This window comes from Ochotona princeps, chromosome 1 (genome assembly GCF_030435755.1).
Source record: "Ochotona princeps isolate mOchPri1 chromosome 1, mOchPri1.hap1, whole genome shotgun sequence".
Taxonomy (NCBI): domain Eukaryota; kingdom Metazoa; phylum Chordata; class Mammalia; order Lagomorpha; family Ochotonidae; genus Ochotona; species Ochotona princeps.
This window is the reverse complement of record NC_080832.1, coordinates 3,962,781-3,981,287: the sequence shown is the minus strand read 5'-3', so window position 1 is coordinate 3,981,287 and position 18,507 is coordinate 3,962,781.

The following is an 18,507-nucleotide window of genomic DNA, read 5'->3' as shown; positions in this document are numbered from 1 at the left end:
GGCCAGGCAGGCAGAGATCCAGGGGTGATCTCCCACAGTCAGCTACCCACTTATAGACAGAGCTCCCACCCCCTGGGAAGGAGGGAATGCTTCAGTCCCACACCAGGGAGCAGAGATGGCCAGCAACTTAAATCAACTTCTCTTCAGTTCCTGGGTGAGCCCATTTCTGTTGTTATAACAAAATCCTTTAGGATAATTTATAAAGAACAGAAATCCATTTCTTAGGATTCTGGATCTGGGGCACCCAAGGTCAAGTCTTTGACATTTCTCTCTCTTTGTGTCCTGACACTGGTGAGGGGTAGGGAGCTTGGCCAGACCCCTGGAGCCCTTTTAGAAGAGGTTGCCTGCCTCTGAAACACTTGGGTTCTACTAAATGTAGTTGGGGGAGGCCTGCAGGTTCAACTCCTAGTTGGCATTGTTACAGATGGATTTCCTTCTCACGCCTTCTCATGTATTCATGGAAAAGCCCAGTGCTCCAGAGTGGTTTTACCCTCCCTGTAAGTATCTGAGGGGTCAAGGTCAGCCTGCTACTCCAAGGCCTGGGGCAAAGACAGGAAGATGGCTCAGAGTGGGTTTTGGAGACTTGACTTTTCATTCTACAGAGTTGAAAGGTAGTGAGTATGAGAGCTTGTCTACTGTGTGCCTCATGTCAACACAGCTTCCTGGGAGAGTTAGTTGGATGCTGTTGCTGTGTGGCCGGGCTGGGAAACAGCCCTGCAAAGCAAGGACGGGTGGGTTTCTGCTCGTTAGAATCCCGCAAGGCCTCTTGATGACTGTTTCATCCTTTTTTTCCTTCTCCTTAAATGTACTGTGCTTGTGGAGAGCACAGCTGACTCAAAGCCAACCTCTGCTCCCGTTGCTGCAGCCGGGGCCAGAGCATTGAGGTGATTTGGGGAGGTAATTAGTGCCCAACACGAAACTGTCCGCCCGCGTGGGTGCTCAAGTCTGAATAATTCACAGGGAAGTACCCCGGGTGTTTGGCATGTTTGGGAAGAAACCTTCACCTCGTTTGCCTTCGCAACAGTCTCCTAGAATCCCTGGTTGGTTTGTCGATTATGAATAATGAGGATCTTACTCCTGCCCTGGAAGCATGGCATTTTCACATCACACCAGCGTTTCAGTCTGAAGCAAATGCCGCATTATTCTATTTTGACATATTTTATCTCCAGGATGGAGAGTGGTTATCTGCGTGGGCTCACCTCAAAGCACCCACAACTGACGGGGCTTTAGCCTCTCACATAAATAATTTAGGCATGAGTGTCATTATAAGCATAAATCAGAAGGGCAACTTGTGTGCTTGCTGACTTGCCTGTGTTTGTAAATTTAGAGTGGGTTTTGTTGGGAAGCCAGTAACCTGCAGAACTATTCAAAGGGCTTAAATCTCACCAGCTGTCGGTAGCCGGGCAGTGAAGTCAAGAAGCGGCAACTTCATTGGCTGGTGCTAAAAAGAACTGCCGTTCACTGTGGAGACGGGAGGAGGGATGTGTCTGGAGGGCTGGTGGGGCTCTGCAGTATTGGCTGAGGGTGTGTGTGCATCCGAATCACCTGTCAGGGGCTGGCAGCATGGCAGCAGGTGAAGTCACTGCTTGGGAGGCCAGCATCCCATTTGGGTACCAATTCCAGTCTGGTTGCTCTGCTTCCAATCCAGCTCCCTAGGAATGCATCCAGAAAAGCAGCAGAAGATGGTCCAAGCAGTTGGGCCCCTGCCACTCCTGTGAGAGACCCAGGTGGGGCTCCAGGCTCCTGGCTTTGGCTTGGCCCAGCCTTGGTTGGTTCAGCCATTTGGGGAGTAAACCAATGCAAGATCTCTCTTTCCCTCCTCCCTAGCCCTCTGAATCATTATGCCTTTCAAATGCATCTTCAGGGAGAAGTGGGGCTTTGGGTGAGGGGCAAGGGGCTTTCTGCTGGAGGCTCTGCTGAGGCTGGTCCGAGTTGGAGCAGAAAGCAGAGGAGGGCTTTGTCACCCTTGAACCAGATTGCTTGGAGGCCAGAAAGTCCTTGCAGTACCACACCCAGCCACTCACAAGGGGCACCTGTTAAGCCCTGTGCCTACTGATTCCTATTCTAGACCCATGTGTGTAGAAAGCATGTCTGCTCTTAGGGGACTGTCACCCATGTATGTTGAAAGCGTGTCTGCCCTTGGGGTACTGTCACCCGTGGCACCTGTCTGTGACCTGGGCACGCTGGGACTTCGCCAGGAGTGTTGGGCGGGTTTTAGTGCTCTGAGTGGCTCCAGCCTCAGCACTGTGGCCAGCTGCCTGTGGAACACCAGCCTCTTGGATAGGTCACTGGTCTTCATGCTGCACTGCAGTAGCTGTAAGGTCGTTGCATGTGTTTTTCCTCCACTGTTCTATTGAGACAGATGTGCAACTTGCCCAAGGTTACTGGCCTGAAGCTCTGTGAGAGACTGAATCTAGGGTGAGCTCAGATCTCTTTCTGCTCCCCATTGACTCCCCAAGTCCAACATAGGCCAGGCCAACCCAGCAGGCCAAACTGAGGATGGAACCACCTTGGTGTGCAACAATGTCAGTGTGTGCCAACCTCCATGTCAATTACCTATTTCAGTGAATGGTTCTGCCTTTGATGTGCACAGCACCGTGCCAGGAATAATGACCTTGTAGGAGCAGCTGAGTACTTTGTCAGGCTGAAATTCTGTTGCTCTACATTCTTCTAGCTTCATTCTTCCCCTTCCTCTGAGCACATGGCTGGGTGAAATGGACCAGCTTCCTTTGCAGCTAGAAATTCTTGGGATTCCAAGTCTTAACAAGCAGGACCCCAGGAGCTGTGGCCTGTGCCACTTTCAGGGCTATACTGGGACAGTCCTCAGGATCATCTTGGGTAGTCCTCCACTCTGCTGGCCAGACCTGGGGACTTTGGAAGTGTATAGCCGATAACGGCAGAGCTATGGATGTAAGTAGCTGGGTCCAGAATTGGGGAGAGCTACCCCTGTATCCTGAATGCCTGCTGGTAGTTTTCACAGTAAGCCACTGATTAATGAGGGAAAATATGTCCCAGAGAGGGCTGCAGACTGGTGATATGCTAGCCAGACTGGTTAGCAGATTTGATTTGTTTAGCTTCTCAAGCTTTTAAACACGTTTGAACTAATTGCCAACATTTAAAAGTTAGAAGACTGCACATGAAAATTTGGATATTTTACTTTTCTTTAAACTTCAGAGGGCCCCCCCTTGGTTATCTATAGTGAAACATCAGTGGCTCCCTTGACAGTGGTCTGCCTGTCTCTGTTTGAAAATGGGTCCACTTATTTGAATTATTTGATGGTCCTTATTGCATTTGAATATCTAACTCTCAGTAACAGTAAATTAGATGTTATAAAATAGGGTCTACATGAACAAATCAAGGACTGGCCATGTAGCCAGCATCTGGTCAACTAACCGACCTCAGTGGCGTGCGCCAGACCACACTAGCATGAGGTGGTCAGACAGGTGCAGACACAGCTGGAGGGAGGAGGGAGGAGGATTCTGATGAACGGGGGCCTGATGGGGTGATCCCGGTTAGGTGGCCTCTTTTTGACTTTAGCCTTGTAGAACTAAGCATGAGTTTCAGACATGTAGCAGGGAACCAAATTGTCCCCAGCCCCTGGGAAGCTGAGATAGTCACTTGGACACTCTGTTCTTGTCCATTTCCTGAGCCACAGCTTCCAACAGTGTCTGTGAGGCCAGAGGGCTCGGGGTCATCACTGGTGTTCTAAACACATCCTGTGTTTGCAGGAAGGCATGCCAACACCTGCTCAGAACAAGGTCAACTAGAGAAGGCATCAGCACCTCAGTGGCAAAGGGCAAAGGCTGCTCTAGCAGAAAGACCTTGTTCCCCAGAAGTGGTCACCTGACCGCCCACAAGCCACAGCTCCCCTCAAGCACTGATGCGGGCTGAGCCATGGGGGCTAGGAGCATGCAGCGTGCGAGAGGAGCAGAGCATGAGTCGGAATGGCTGTGGTGCTGCTCCGCCCAGCCAGCAGAATCGTCCTGGCTGCCCTTGGAGTGAAGGTGGATGCTCGATTTCTTGGAGATGAAGGTTCTCCCTCTGCGGGCAGAGAGCAACTGGGTGTGGCGCCCCATCAACAGATTGTCTCATGTCATTCTTTTCAATTTGGCTCACTTCAAGAGATCGGCAGCCTTTACTGTCCCACCTAGGTTTGGAGTGGTGGTGCTTCATGTCTCTCATGTGGCTAAGAGTAAAGCAAGTCCCTTGGTAGGTGACAGAAAAGTTCTTGTTGCAGGGAAACATTGAGGGGCAGCTTGCCTGGGTGATCCAGAGACCGAGAGGGTGTCCAGAGGTCACAGATGAGTTTTCCGGGCTGAGGCACTTGGGAGTCAGGGCCGTCGAGAGTCACAGCAGAGATGTCCTCCATTGATGCTCTGTTGCAAGCTGGCTTGGCCAATGCAGAGCCCTTGGCAGGGGGCGGGAGCAGGCTGTAAGATGCCCTAAAGCAGGAAGTGCTAGCAAGCAGAAGTTAAGGTAGTTTTTAGAGGGTGACCCCAGGGCAGCTGCAGCTCCTGGCAGCCTGTTACAAAGTCAGATGGCTTGCTCCCAAAGTGGAAGCCTGAGATGGAAAGGTGAACCCAGCCCTCCATGTTGCTACACCATCTCCTGGGGACTCCGGTGCGGACAAAGCTTTGAGACCCAGGGTTAAGGGAAAGGAGCCCAAGGTGCAGAGAAGGCATGGCCAAACTTAGTTAGTTCCAAACTTGGGTGGCAACTTGCATCCTCCTGTCTGCACTCATTACTCCTGAGGTCAAAACTGTGGGCAGTTGGTTCTAGGAGGGGACCCCTGGGTGATTCAGCATTGGCTGCTGCTCAGAATTGTCCAGGACTCACTGGACATCACTGCACTTGAGTGTTCTGATTGAACTGATGTTCTTTTTTTGGTGTGTGTTTCTTGTTCAAAGCTCCCACCATGCATTTCACACTCAGTTGAGATTCAGAACGTCCCGTACTGGGCAGGACTCCAATGATGGCAGAGGGGTTGGATGGAGTGTGTGTGCAACTGCCCTGCTGCACACTTGCAGGGGACAGGCGTGTCCTGGGGGTCTGCCAGGCTGCTGAGGACCCGTTCATGGTCACCACCCCCAGGCAGACCCTGCTAATCTTAGGACTCCTGAGCAGCTCAGGCGAGCCCAAACCCACCCCCTATGCCCCTGCCCCGGATTCTTGTCTAGTTACGAAGACAACCATTTGATTTATCTTTTCTAAAGAATATTGTCCTGAGGTCATTCCTGTTTCCTCTTTCTTTTGTCCCTCCACCCCAAGAACATCCGTGCCCTTCCTTCCGGCCTCACAACACACTCAGCTGAGTGCCTGTTTTAACCCAACCATTCTGGTGCTCAACTTGCCGTGCTTGGCTTTAGAGGCAAGAGGCTTATTTAATGTATTTTAATATTGCTCTGCCTTCATTTTCTCGACAACCAACAATCAACAGGTCATGAAGGGGACTTCTGCTTCAGGGTTAAAGCGGAGCTCACACACGTGGGAGGATGTGGGGTTTTGATGCTCTGTGCATCGCTTGATAAATGAGCATGGCCGCCCTGGTGCATGGCCCTGCACTGTGTCCTGCTCTTGCCAGGATGGAGCTGGGCTCCCTAGATGGTGTGATGGTGGCTTCCTTGGCTGCCCGGCTCAGTGCCCAGGTTGCTCACCTGGAGAGTTTTGTCTTTGCCCAAGCCTTCAGTGGGCTGCTCGACCTCTCAATAGGGACAGCTGTGTCAGGATGGCACAGCACGCTGTGTGTGATGTGACAAGCAGATCCTGTAACAACAGGTCCGCTCCTACATGGCCTTAGCTGCAGAGTGGGGCTGGTGTTCTCACAGAATTTTAAAAGGGACCCTGAGTCCATGGGACAAGCAGGTGGTTAACCCTTAGGCAGTGGCTCTGCCTATAAAAGGCAAAGACAAGTGGCAGGAATTTAGTGCAAGAGTCAGGATGCCATATCTGATCATTCAAATTCAACTCCTGGCTCTGCTTCTTATTCCAAATTTCTGCTAATGCACATCTGAGACATGACCAGTGATGACTCAAATACCTGTGACTTACCCCTCTTATGTTGTGGCCAGGCACGAGGGATCCAGGTTGAGGTCGGAGTGCTGAGGCACCAGGCATCTCTGTGGTCCAAGGTGTCCCATGTCAGCTCTTGGACAACCAGAAGTCACATCTTAGATGTTGCGGATATCACATCTGCTCACATGCTTGGGGCTATTGCATCATCAGCTAGCTACATGCCACTGTGACAGATCTCATGTTCCCACCTAAAAGCTCTGGGCCCCATGACTGCATGAGAAGGGATGAGCAGACAGCCACATTTCCCAATGCTGACAATCCAAGTATCCATGCATGTCTATCCCAGCCCCAGACGCCTGGGACAGAATCCTGACTCCAGCTCACTTTCTCCATCCGCATCAAGGCAGCACACCACCAGGGTGTCTGCGTAGAACAAGCATTGAGAGAACTGCCCCCGGGGGATGAGGGTGGAGATCCAGAGCCCATGCGTGCTCACCCCTGCTGCTGAGTTGGTTCTGGTGTGCCCACCCTGGCCACTCTGTTCCTGCGGGCGCTTGCTCCCTGGTCCAGGAGATTCTCAGGAGCTTCCTCCCGTATTACCTGCCCTGGTCACCCAGGCTTCCCGCTGCAGGGCTGACGGCCTCCACCGCTCACTTCCTGCAGGTCTGCCTGATGGTCCCCACCCAGGCCGGCCTATGCTCCCCTGAGTGCACGCAGGTCACCGTCCGCGAGGCTGGCCGGCATCTGTGCCAGGGCCCCCACCTGGCTGGTTTCCAAGCTGGAGCTCTGTTGATCATTTCTCCCCGGCTTTATGTTCTGCTACCTCCTCCTTTCTTTGTCACTGTTCTCTGTCTGACAAAATGGACTTGTGTAGATGGCCACGTGCTTCCGTATTCTGGATTCGCCTAATGAGCCGGAGCCCTAGATCTACCCAGGAGGCTGTTAGAAAAAAGCAGTGGAGACAGGCTTGGGGTCCGTCTGGTCTCCCGCTGGGCTCTCCCCTCTGGAGCCGCCTCATGTAAGGCTTCCTCTGGGCTTGCAGTTGCATTTGGCATCTTCCACGTTGCATTTCAAAGTCACCATTCATGCCAGGGGAGACGTGTCCTTCCTTCCACGTCCTTTGTTCGCTTTGGCTTTGCTGATTGGGGCGATGAGCCGATATGGCTGCCCGGCTCTGGGGATGGGGCCACGGCACACCAACACCTGAAGTGGTGCAGACGGCTCCATCCTGCTGGCCATTGCAGAGACTCTGCTTCTGGTGGCCAGTGTCCTGAGACTCCGCCCCTAGCACAGCGTCTCGGGTTTAACACAGCATTCATGCTTTGGGAAGAGTGGCAGCAGATCGTCCAGTGGGGTGGGGGTTGAGCACTCCTCTGCCCCCATGAAACTTCCTCTGAAGTGACAGTAGATTCTGGGTCCAACTCTGCACACTTGGTGCCTGGTTCTTGGCAGCTAATCAGGGCCAGGCTCATGCCTTAGCCCTGCGTCATGTTGACTTGTGTGTGGGCAGAGCCAGTTCCTTCCTGGAGCTTGAGGGAAGCCAAGCAGTGCTCAGGCCTGCCTGGGCTGACCGTTTCCACTGGGGCAGGTCAGAGAGGGTTAGGCTGACTTACGAGTTGATGGTGCCTGTGCCAAAACAGAGAGGGCCCCACTGGCCGGGAGTCAGAGCTCACCTGCTCTCCACAGCCCCTTGGCATGCAGCGGGAAAACGGCTGCTAAATGCAGTTGGGATCCCGGTAAACAAGCGAGGGAAAGGTGAGGAGGAAAGGGCCAATTTAATCAGGGAACGAATGTCAAGTAGAGGTCTGAGCAGGCATCAGGTGCGGGTGGGGTGACCTGTGACCTGCAGGTGGTGTCTGCTGCTGCCGCACTCACAGACTCCGGCGGCAGTGCCACCGGCAGCAGCGCCACGCTGGGGACTTGCAGGATCCAGTGCAGAACCGAACTCCTGCTGCCGCACCTCCTGGTTCTCGGAGGTCCTGAGCACTACAAGCGTCTGTGTGTGGCACTGCTGCTACACTTGGCAGTGCTGCCAGCCCCCAGCCTCCTTCCGCATTGCCAGGCTTCCTGGCCTCGCTCCGCCAGCGACTCTGGGTGGTCTCCCTGCTGGATCCCAGCTGCAGCCTGGACCGGTGGGTGTTAGAACAAATCGGGTCGAGTCCTTGTTCTGGTGCACACTTGTGTTTCTCCCAAAGCTAGGAGCTGCCCCCTGCTTAGTGGCCCAGCCTGTCACGTGGATAGGAACTAGTGTGCAAAGGTTAGAAATCCTCCAGCAAACCATGCATATCCTGGGTCCTGCCCAGAGAGGCAGACTCAGCCACAAAGTGCCCAGCTCCTGGGCTGTTGCCAGGAGCCCTTCTCAGCTCTGAGTGACATGTGTGAGGGACCTCCAAACAGGAGTGTTGGCAGTGCTTGGTGGTGGGAGAGTGCTGAGCCCCTGGCCCCTCTGGCACTCCTGCAGAGTGATCTCTGCCCCCGTGCCACCAATCTCACTGGTGGAAATGATGACATAAGCACACAAAGTGACAAAAATAAAAGCTGACACATCTCTGCTGGGCCGTGTGTCCAAGGAAACAGACAGAAGGCCATGCACAGGGCAGGCTCAGGGCAAGCCCCGAGGCACCTGCAGCTCCAGGGCCTCAGTGGCAATCGTTAGACATGACCTTGGGCCTGTTTATGTCCTCCTGTTGCTGCACCTGCGAACAGAGGCTCTCAACAGTGCCTGCAACAAGGATCAGGTTTGTTCTGCGGAGCATCCAGCTCATCGTGAGCGCTCTGATGTTATTGGATAAGCCACTTGATGGACAGGGCTGAGAACAGGCTGAACCAATGAGCATGTGCCCTTGCTTGGGCTGAGATTAGTGAATGACCAGGAGGCGGGCCTGGAGAGCTGGCTCAGATCTTGCGGATGAAGCAAATGAGGCAGGCAGCCGTTCTTGCCAGTACACTGACTCCTGGGATTTATCTGCCAAGAGAAACCGCCCACGCAGAAGTCTGCTTTGGAGAGAGGCAGGGGACACAGAGCAAGCTTGGAGCAAGAGGTGGCAAGGTTTTGGGAAGGCCTTTGAGGGAAGGCTCCATGGGCTCGGTAGTCTTTCTTATTACCTCTGGCCACCCTGCCCTACTCCTTCCAGCTGGTTCCTGTGGCTGAGCCACCAGACGTGTGCTTGTCTGCATCCCGCGGCCTCTGGAGGCCCTGTCTGTGACCGAGATGCACCTGTTTCCCTTCCGTGAGCGGCCTGCCCCTGCCTTAGAGGCAGTCGGTCCTCACCTCTGCCACAGGCTTTCCCGCCCATGACTCCTGGGGTCCTCTGCCACCCTTGGGCCCATCTGTGCCCAGGGTGCTCCTGATGGATTCTTGCCATGGATAGGAAGGAAGACGAGTCCAGGCAGGACGAACCCCTTCTTGGGGTAGTGTGGGTGCCGTCAGTGGCTAGCACCATTCCAACACTGCATCCCTGGGGACAGGCACGTGCAGCCGGAGCTGACTTGGAGCTGAAAACGCATGGAGGATGACATTTATTGTGAGGTATGCTGGTGGCAGCTACTTGAGTTCTGGTTGGTCTCAGATAACCGGGAAACCTGGGCGGCTCCCACCGATGGCAGACCAGAGACCCCTGACTTAGTAAAGCTCGTGGGCACTGATTTGTGACCTTGTGGAGTGGCCAGCAGGCACCTGCCACCCTTTAGGTCAGCTTCCGCAGGCTGTTTTCCACTGAGGCTCTGAGATGGCCCCTCAGGAAGAGGCGTGTTGGTTCCTACACATTTTAGGTGCAAGAAGTTAACAATTGAGCAGTTCAGGGAGAAGTGGCTCAACCCAACAGACTGGTCGTCCTCCCGGGACGCTGGCCTTGGTAGCAGGGACAGGGACCAGCCTGCTGGGAGCGCATCTTTCTCCTGACCCGTGGGAGTCTGTCGTTTCAGGCTGATTGGAGCCTGGTTTTTCTTAGCATTCAAAGTAATTTAAGTAGTGGACCTTGAATAGATGGTCTCCAATGCCCTGACTAATTTGTCTTGAAGGAGAGAACCTACCCAATAGAAACGGAATTGACAAAAAGCCCGTGTCAGATCCATCAGTTAATCAACAGGCATGTATTGGCAAGGTGATTAACTCTACCAGGAGATCATGGCCTTGCCAAGTTTGCTTTAAACCCAAGTAAGGGTGGTAAAGAACGTGCCTTCCTGTGTGGCCCTGCAGTCTCTCTCTCTCTTTGCACGGAAAAGGTGGAAGCTGTACCACTTATTCAGCCCTTGAACGACTGAGTGCCTGCTCACACACAGACACCAGACACACCTAATCCAGACACACAAAGGGGCACCCACATGGGCACTCTCATATACAGCCACGCGGTCTCACACACACACACACCCGGCAGACAGTCATACAGTCAGAGACAGAGACAAACATACATAGAGTCACATTCACATCCATACACAGGTGCTCCCACAGACAGCTAGTCACAGACACACTCAGACATGCATACGCATGTACTCACACACACAGACACCCTGCAGGCAGTCATACAGTCTCATGTACATAGACATGTCACACGTACATATAGCACACGGGTAATCCTATATACAGTCACACAGTCATAGGCATGCATTCACACATGCTCATATTCACACATGCTCATATTCACACATGCTCATATTCACACATGCTCATATTCACACAGACACCTCCACATGCAACCATTCAGTCCCTCATAGGCAGACACGCTCACACATAGTCACACACAGGAAGACACATGGAGACGGACACGCAGGAACATGCTTGTCCTCCGCCTTAAAGTTCAACACAGAAACTTCTCGGATTTGTTGCATGGCTGTGTGTATGTCCACCTGGAGAGATTTGGTTGTAGGGGTGGCACCGTGATGCCGTGATGTCGCTGTCTTTGGGGAGATGGGTACAGGCGAGGAGGATGCTCAGGCGGAGCTAACGTGTTCACATCTGTCTGAGCTCATGCCTGATGCTCAGCCAAGTTAGTACCAGCATCTCCACCAAGCCCCGCCCCTGGATTACATAATAGATCGCAGCAAGTCCAAATGAGCTGTTCTCCTGCGGAAGACATGTGTACAGTTAAAAAAAGACGCCCACAGGAAAACACTGAAACAAATCGCAGAGCAATTTTGGTGACTGATTCTATCCAGCGGTGTGCGTCAGCTGTTTGGCGGTCTGCAGAGTTCCGAAGCCGTGAGACACGGTTCCGGAGCCACCCAGCACTGCTGCTTATTTTGAGTCAAAGCCACTGTAAGAAATGTGAAAAGTCTCCTTCCCCAACCTTTCCCTTTTGAACCTTCTAAAATGTAAAAATGGCATCTCAGCTATTTTCTTGGGCGATCTTCTTTGTTCCAATCAAATAATAAAAGTAAAAATACTAAAACCTAAGAGTGGCCGTCACCTCCTGACCTGCTCTTTGCCACGTGCTGGGGAGTGCATGACGCGTCCTGTCAGGGCAGTCTCCGTGGCACACTGGGGGACGAGCCAGGAGGGCGACCAAGGCCCTGAGGTGGGCCAGCAGAAGGAAGCTGGGTTGCAGCCTGGTCACCGCTGGCATTGTTGCTTCTCTCCAGCAGTAATGCAGCTCACACATTTCCATTTCCTAAAATGTTATCTGAGCATAGAGTTTTGTATTCTCCCCATCTCTGATCAAAGACCGGACAGACCGAGACGTACTCATAGGGCTACTGGGCACACAGCTTACAGAAAAAGCCGACCTGCACCCTGGGCCCAAGGACCCCAATCCTAGTGCCCATTCACAGTCTTACAGTGATGCCAGCACTGCACCTGTGTGCAAAGCACTTAGGGTGCCCACACTCTTTCCCCAAGTGTGAGTGGGGCTGGACCAACAAGCAGCTACCCCCCAGCAGAGACCCGAGCTGGGAGGAGGTGGCTGCAGTCCCCTGCCCATTCTGACCCTGGGGCTGGTGTGAGGGACGCAGTGGCCCAGCCTCAGCTGAGGGGGTGGGACGGGGTGTGAAGGGAGGGGAAACCGAGCAAGTCAAGAGATAGGGAGACATGTGGGGATGGCTGGGAGCTGCAGGCCTGGTGAGGGGCTCCCGGGGAAGCCTGCTCAGGGGGTGGGCGGTGGGGGAGCCTCCAGAAGCTGCACAGGGGTCCCTGGGGCGGGAGTGAGACCGCTGGCCCCTCATCTCGTCTGTGGTTAGGTGGTGGCGGAGGGGTGAGGGATATGCATTGCAGGAAACCACTGGTCCTAATGGAAGTCCTGGCAAGGTTCCTTTCTACCTAGCCTTGCAGCGGGTGAGGGCTGCAACAACCTTGCTCTTAATTTACGAGAGATGTTAAATCCTGTCATTGCGGGGGACGTGGCTGCGGGAAGTGAGACAGTAAGTTGCTAGCTTTTCTCTTGATTTGACAACCACAGGAAATGGCCATCAGCCAAGCCTCCAGCAGAGTGTCTGATGGCTGGGCTGTGTGCGGGGGGGGGGGGGGGGGGGGGGGGTTGTAGCCTCAAAGGCCTCCCAGGGGGCTCTGCTGGGGTCGGGACAGCGGCCGCTGGTGAGGACTAGGCCTGCATTACGCTGCCCTGGAAGGGCCCTTCCCAGGTTCCTCCAGGGGCAATTCCAGGGTGCCCAGACCTGACCCAGGTCTACCAAAGCCTTACCAAAAATAGCCACGGTGGGCTGGGGACCGATTTTACAAGTGTGTGTCTTTTTGGAATGATTTTTTTTTCTAGTCCTATAGCTTTCCTCAGGCTACCAGAAGTTCTTGGGTTATTCCCATATTGTCTCTGGACCACTGCACGGTTCATTTAGGAGGGAAATGGCTCTCGGGAGTTCATGGCAGCTGGATGTGGCCTGGGCTTTTGGCGGGTGGGTCTTCAGTGAAAGCAGATGGCCACAGTGGTATTAAAACTAAAGACTTCAGTAAAGCTTTTAATTGGAAACAATTGGACCCTGCTGGATGGTAATTACCCCGGCTGCTTGCAAATAATATCTCGCCCCTAACGCCTTGAAAGGAAAAGCTGAGATGGAGGAGTGGGATCTGCCTCCCCTCGTCTAAGGAGGCTGGGGCTCCTCCAGCCGCCTTCTCCGCGGACTCACCAGGAAAACACGTTAGAGACGGAGGGTGTAATTGTGCAGACACAGCATCCATCTGTAAAGGAACGGAATGGATCCACATTTATTTGAAGAAGATTGCAATTCCATCTACCATCAGGAAAAAAGTAACCCTCCCCTCCTTTTCCAGTTAATAAGACTTCTCGTTTGCATCATTTCCTGTAGGCTGTTGGTGTTGTGCACAGCTCCCACGGCGGAGCACCCACCGGCACTGTGTGGCCAGGGCTGCGCTGCAAGGTGCACGTTCTTCCGGGGCTCAGGCAGCCTGTGCAGTTGCATGCCATACCTTTAGGAGGCAGGTATGTAATATGGCTCTGATCAACTCCACGGCTTTTTCATGGGCTTCTTTCTAGCACACAGACCAGGCGTTTTTAGCAATGGTTTCCACACCCACGCCCTGCTAGGCTGATTCAGTGGCGGGTGGCTGGTTTTTTTTTTTTTTTTTTTTTTTTTTTTTTAAATGGACTGGCTTCCTGGGATTCCCAGCATCAGGGTCCATGGTCTGGGGGGTCCCACCTGTGAGGTCCATGGGCAGCTGGTGGTCCCTGCTGTGAGATCCCTGGGCTGGTGGTCCCATGCACCTGCCAGCAGTCCTGTTTTGCCTGGGGGAGGAGTGCTGATCTGAGCTTCACACAGATTCGCTCCAGGCTGGAGGTGGCCACTCCTAGACACTGTGTCCCCTTTGCTTCAGGGCAGGTGCTGAGGGTTGTGGTGTAGCTTTGAGATTCTTGCTGATGCATGAAACACATGGAATACAAGCCTAAGCAAAATGTGTCCTTTTGGGTGGAGTTTTGGGGGTCCAGCTGTGAGCTGACCTTGGTGAGCGGCTGTGCTCTGGGCAGAGGCTGCACCATTAGTTTGAATCCACAAGTGGAGTGGAGGTTCCAGTCAAACTGCTGTGGATGAGCAGGCTGAGGAAGAGGCCACCTGTCTACTTTGAGTCAGTCCTGAACGTGGCTGATGGATTCCTGAGCGTGACACCTGTGTGGCAGTTAGGCCCTGCAGGGAGAGGACTCTGCGGATGCACAGCCGAGAAGCCCTGACGATTCTGGGGTGAGTTCTGGACATGACCAACACTGGCCAAGCTCAGGTCATGTCTGTGGTCTGGACTAGACCAGCAGTGTCCGAGGTCCACTTCAGTCCGGCACCACCACAGTGATGCCTGAGCTCCAGAGCCGGTGCAGGGCTTGGGCTGTGTTCACGTCTACGGTGCTTAACCATGTCTCCGAAGTTCACATGGTGGGAATCTCATGTCCCTGGGCGGCAGTGTGAGGAGACAGCCCCAACAAGAGGCGATTGACAGTGCTTTCCTGGGAGTGGGCTGCTGTCTGGAGAAGCTGCCTTGTTAGGAAGCAAGCCTAGACCTCGACTGCTGCTCTCCCGTCCTCCCCTCTTCTGCATGAGCCGAGGCACCTACGTGATGACAGTTGATTTCCTAGTTTCTGGTGTGGCGGGAAAAACACCTTCCTTTACTTTAAAGCTCACTTAGTCTTTGGTGTTCGTCGTAGCAACACAAAAGTGAGACTTCAAGTAAAATGGAGTAGTTCATGGCGTGAAATTCAAGCATAGCCCATGACGTCATTCCTCCCTGGGAGGCTGGTGTGTGGGAGGGGCTGCGCAAGCCACCAAGTCCTCGCTTCTCCAAGACAGGATGCCCTCCTGTTTGTCCATGGACTTCCAGTCCTCACCTGAAGTAACAGGAGCTCTCTGGGGCCTGGGAAGTCCTTACGCAGCACAGAGCGCCATGTTTTAGCACGGCTTTCCGCGCATCGAAATAGAATTCCTCCCAGCGGCTCTGACTGGGCTGCGGGAAGGATTCGCCTCCATTTGCAGCATTTTAGTAAATGACAGCATTCCTTGTTTTCCAAGCGTAACTTGGAAAACAGACCCCGCTTTCCTATTTTTTTCTCACCTGTTTTTCACGCAGTAGACAGCATCCTGCCTTTTAATCACATTCACGAGCAGTTATATTTACCCACGGCCTTCTGAACCTGAGCCAGAGCCACTTGGAGGCTCATCAAGGCACAGTAGTGACTTTGAAATGGGTACAGTGGAAATCCTGTGTTCATGTAGCCTGGAGCTACATGGATTAAAATGGTCTTCAAACTAGTGGACAACATTTAATTATGTATTCCTTTTTGTTTTTTTGAATGTTGACTTTTTAAAAAAAATTTATTTTATTTGAGATTTCCCCCGCAAACGCCCACCCCCAACAGGTTTTCCCCACGTTGCTACAATAGTATATTCCTTCATAAGGAGTCATGATTCCATCAGCCTCTAATTTAAGTGTGCCTCAACATTGCTGGTACAGACAGTGTCAGACAGTCCAGCATCCCATTGTCTACACACGTCCAACAGTTTCATGGAAACCAGCATGTGGGCTCCCTTCTGGTGATTCTATTCTGTTCCACTGATCTTCTCTGGTTCTGTACCAGTACCAGACTGTTTTGATAACCACCGCTCTGTGGTATGTCTTGAGGTCTGGAATTGTGATTCCTCCAACTGTTTCTCTGCATGCTTATTTTTCTTCCCCTTCTCTTCTTTCTCTTTCTTTTTGTGTCCCCACTTCTTGGCCACACAAGCTGCTGTTGCTGCAGGTGAAATATTGGGTGCTAGGAGGGGTCAGGCTGTGCTGGGGGTCTTCAGTCCTACACATCTGGGGACATGAATGAGGTCCAAGGCAAGAGAAAACATTGCCCAGCGATAGTGAAATGCTTCTTCCTCCCCCACACACCACCACTGCAGGGACCAGGAAGGGCAGTGGGTGTCCCTGAAGAGTCTCAGCCAGGCATGCCTGGGAGAACAGGCCACGTCTTTAAGCTTAGGAACATGTACTTTCTGCAGCCTAAATAGGACCCCACTAGAGAAAAAGACATTCCAGGCATAGAATCTTCACAAGTGGGCTTTTAACTAAGTAGTTAAGATGTCCATGTCCCATGGGGAAGCATCTTCATTCAACTCACAGCTCAGACTCCAGCTGCCTGCTGACACACACTCTGGAAGGCAGTACTGAGATGGCTCAGGTGGTTGGTTCCCGGCCACCATGTGGGGGGCCTGTAGAACTCCTGATTTTCTGTCATAGCTCTTCCCAGCTCTAGCTCTGGCTGCTGCAGACACTTGGGGAGTGAAGTGGCAGATGGAAGCTGGCTCTGTCTCTCTCATTGCCTCTAAAGCAGATAAATACAATTCAAAGCGATAAAAATACAATTTTTCAGATCATCTACTCATCTTACTGGACATTTTGATTTTGGTGACAGTGTCAAAACATGTGAATAAAGGACTATAAACAAACTTCTTGATACTGGCCTTTGTTTGGGAAAGATGTAATGGAAAGCAAATTAGCTTGAAGCATCCTGTAATTTTTCATGGGCAGTTAACATAAGTACTTGCTGTCGGTATTACACTATATAATTGTACGGTATAATCATTTCTTGTAGTCCCACAGGATGTATTCTGTGGCATTCTGTTTTATTGGTATTTTAAGGTGTATTTTTTATCGATCTGGCACACACACAGAGCAATGAGCTGCTGCTGGGGTGATGTGATACCAGAGAGAAGCTGAAACATTTAGTGCATTGATTCCCAATCTGTAAACATGTTTATTTGCAGTTCTGCATATATTTATCACCATGGTGTAAGCAACGCGCATATTAAAAAGGAAGATGTGAAGTGTAATAGAGGTTTTGGGAAAAACTCTTTCAAGGCACTGCCCGAATGCACCGAGGTTTAGAGCAGAAAGCCTGAAGTTAAGCCCAAAGGATGGCCTGGTCAGGTTTGTGGCTTTTTCAGGCTAACACACAGCTGGCAACACTGTCAGGTTACAATTAATAATGGTCGATTGAGCAATTCTAGGGAGACTCTTGTTGACTCTTAACAGTAATTAGCATTGTCAAGTGATGCTTTCCGTCTGTCCATCTTGAGCACAACAGGATGGCTGTGGTTGCCTCTCTGAGAAGCAGTGTTGCCCATGTGCCTTCTCCCTGTGTCCTACAGAGATGGGCTCAGGTCCTTCTCTGTCTTCTTGCGTGTTTAGCTGGTATCTATCTCATGGCTCCTGTACGGAAAGGTCCCTTGTCTTTACATATCTAAAGATAGGATGTGTCTGATCTCTACTTCTTCTTCCCATTTTGCTTCCGTCAGAGACCAGTGGTGGTGAGTGTGTCTGAAGCCTGGATGTGCTGTGGCGGTGGAGGTTACGGCGGATGCATGTTTGTGCTCTGACGGGACAGCGGCCTCTCTGAGTTATAGGCGAATGGTTAGTGCACTGATTCATTTTGGAATGTTCTCGTTTTCAGTTTCTCATTGTGCCTCCCTATGGGCAGACCCGACTGGAGAGGAGAGGGCAGTGCGTGACTGGAGAGGAGAGAGGTGGAGGGTCGCTGGAGCCCTGGATGTCAGTCTGGGCATGGATGGATGTGGGGCGGCCAGTGACTGCAGAGCCTGGCTTAGTCATCTCTGTGACAGGAGCTGGACTGAGACAGCCTGAACCGTTATTCACAGCTCTCTGTAAAGTGAGTAATTTACTCTCTTGTCTGCCATAGGAGGAAACCTGGAAAGCCCGTGGGACTCTTTGGGTAAAGTGCTCTACAAAGACGCTAGAGGAGCTTGGGTTTTATTACCGCGGCTCCGGGTGAAGATGGAAAACGAGACTGAAGCGAAACATGAGGATTTATTGCCTGAGGGAGCCTCTTTTAACATAATTATTTTAAGAAAGCAAATCTGTGATAAAAGGGTTGAAATCATCTGCACGGTATAAATTTTATTTGAAATAGTCACATTCTGAGCACAGGTGCAACTCATCTTTAGTCAATTATTAATATTGTGTCTGCAGACTTGCAAAGCCCAGATGATCACTTCAATGCAGTGGTTCTTCCTCGTGAGCTCAGCAAGCGCACTGCATAGCCATTGAGCTGTGCTGGAAACTGGGACAGCCAGTGTGTGTGTGTGTGTGTGTGTGTGTGTGTGTGTGTGTAAGAGAGGGAGTGAGTGAGGGAGAGCACTCAGTATTCTGACTTGGGGAAGGAGAAAGGGCAGTGGTAGAGAGCGAACAGGGAAAACGAATTATAGAGAGTCAGGATTGCGCCAAGGAATCTTGTCTCCAAGTAGCTCTCCATCGTTTGTGGTCATGGTTAGAGGTAAACCGTGTGTCTTGAATGGAAAGTAGCCATTGTACGGTTGAATGGGGTGGGGAGATGATGTTAAGTTGACAAAACACCTTGTCCTCTGGGGAGCAAGGTGCTATGTTAATGTTGCCCAAAATAGAAGTGGCCTTCAAAGGAAGGAAATGAGAACAGCTGGGTGGAATTTAATAATAGGAAATGTCTTTGAGTTGAGTGTAGCATTGTGGTGTGGTTATGCAATTCTAAGTTGATGAGCAAGAGTCCTTTTTCTTTCATCTTTGAATTGGCGCTT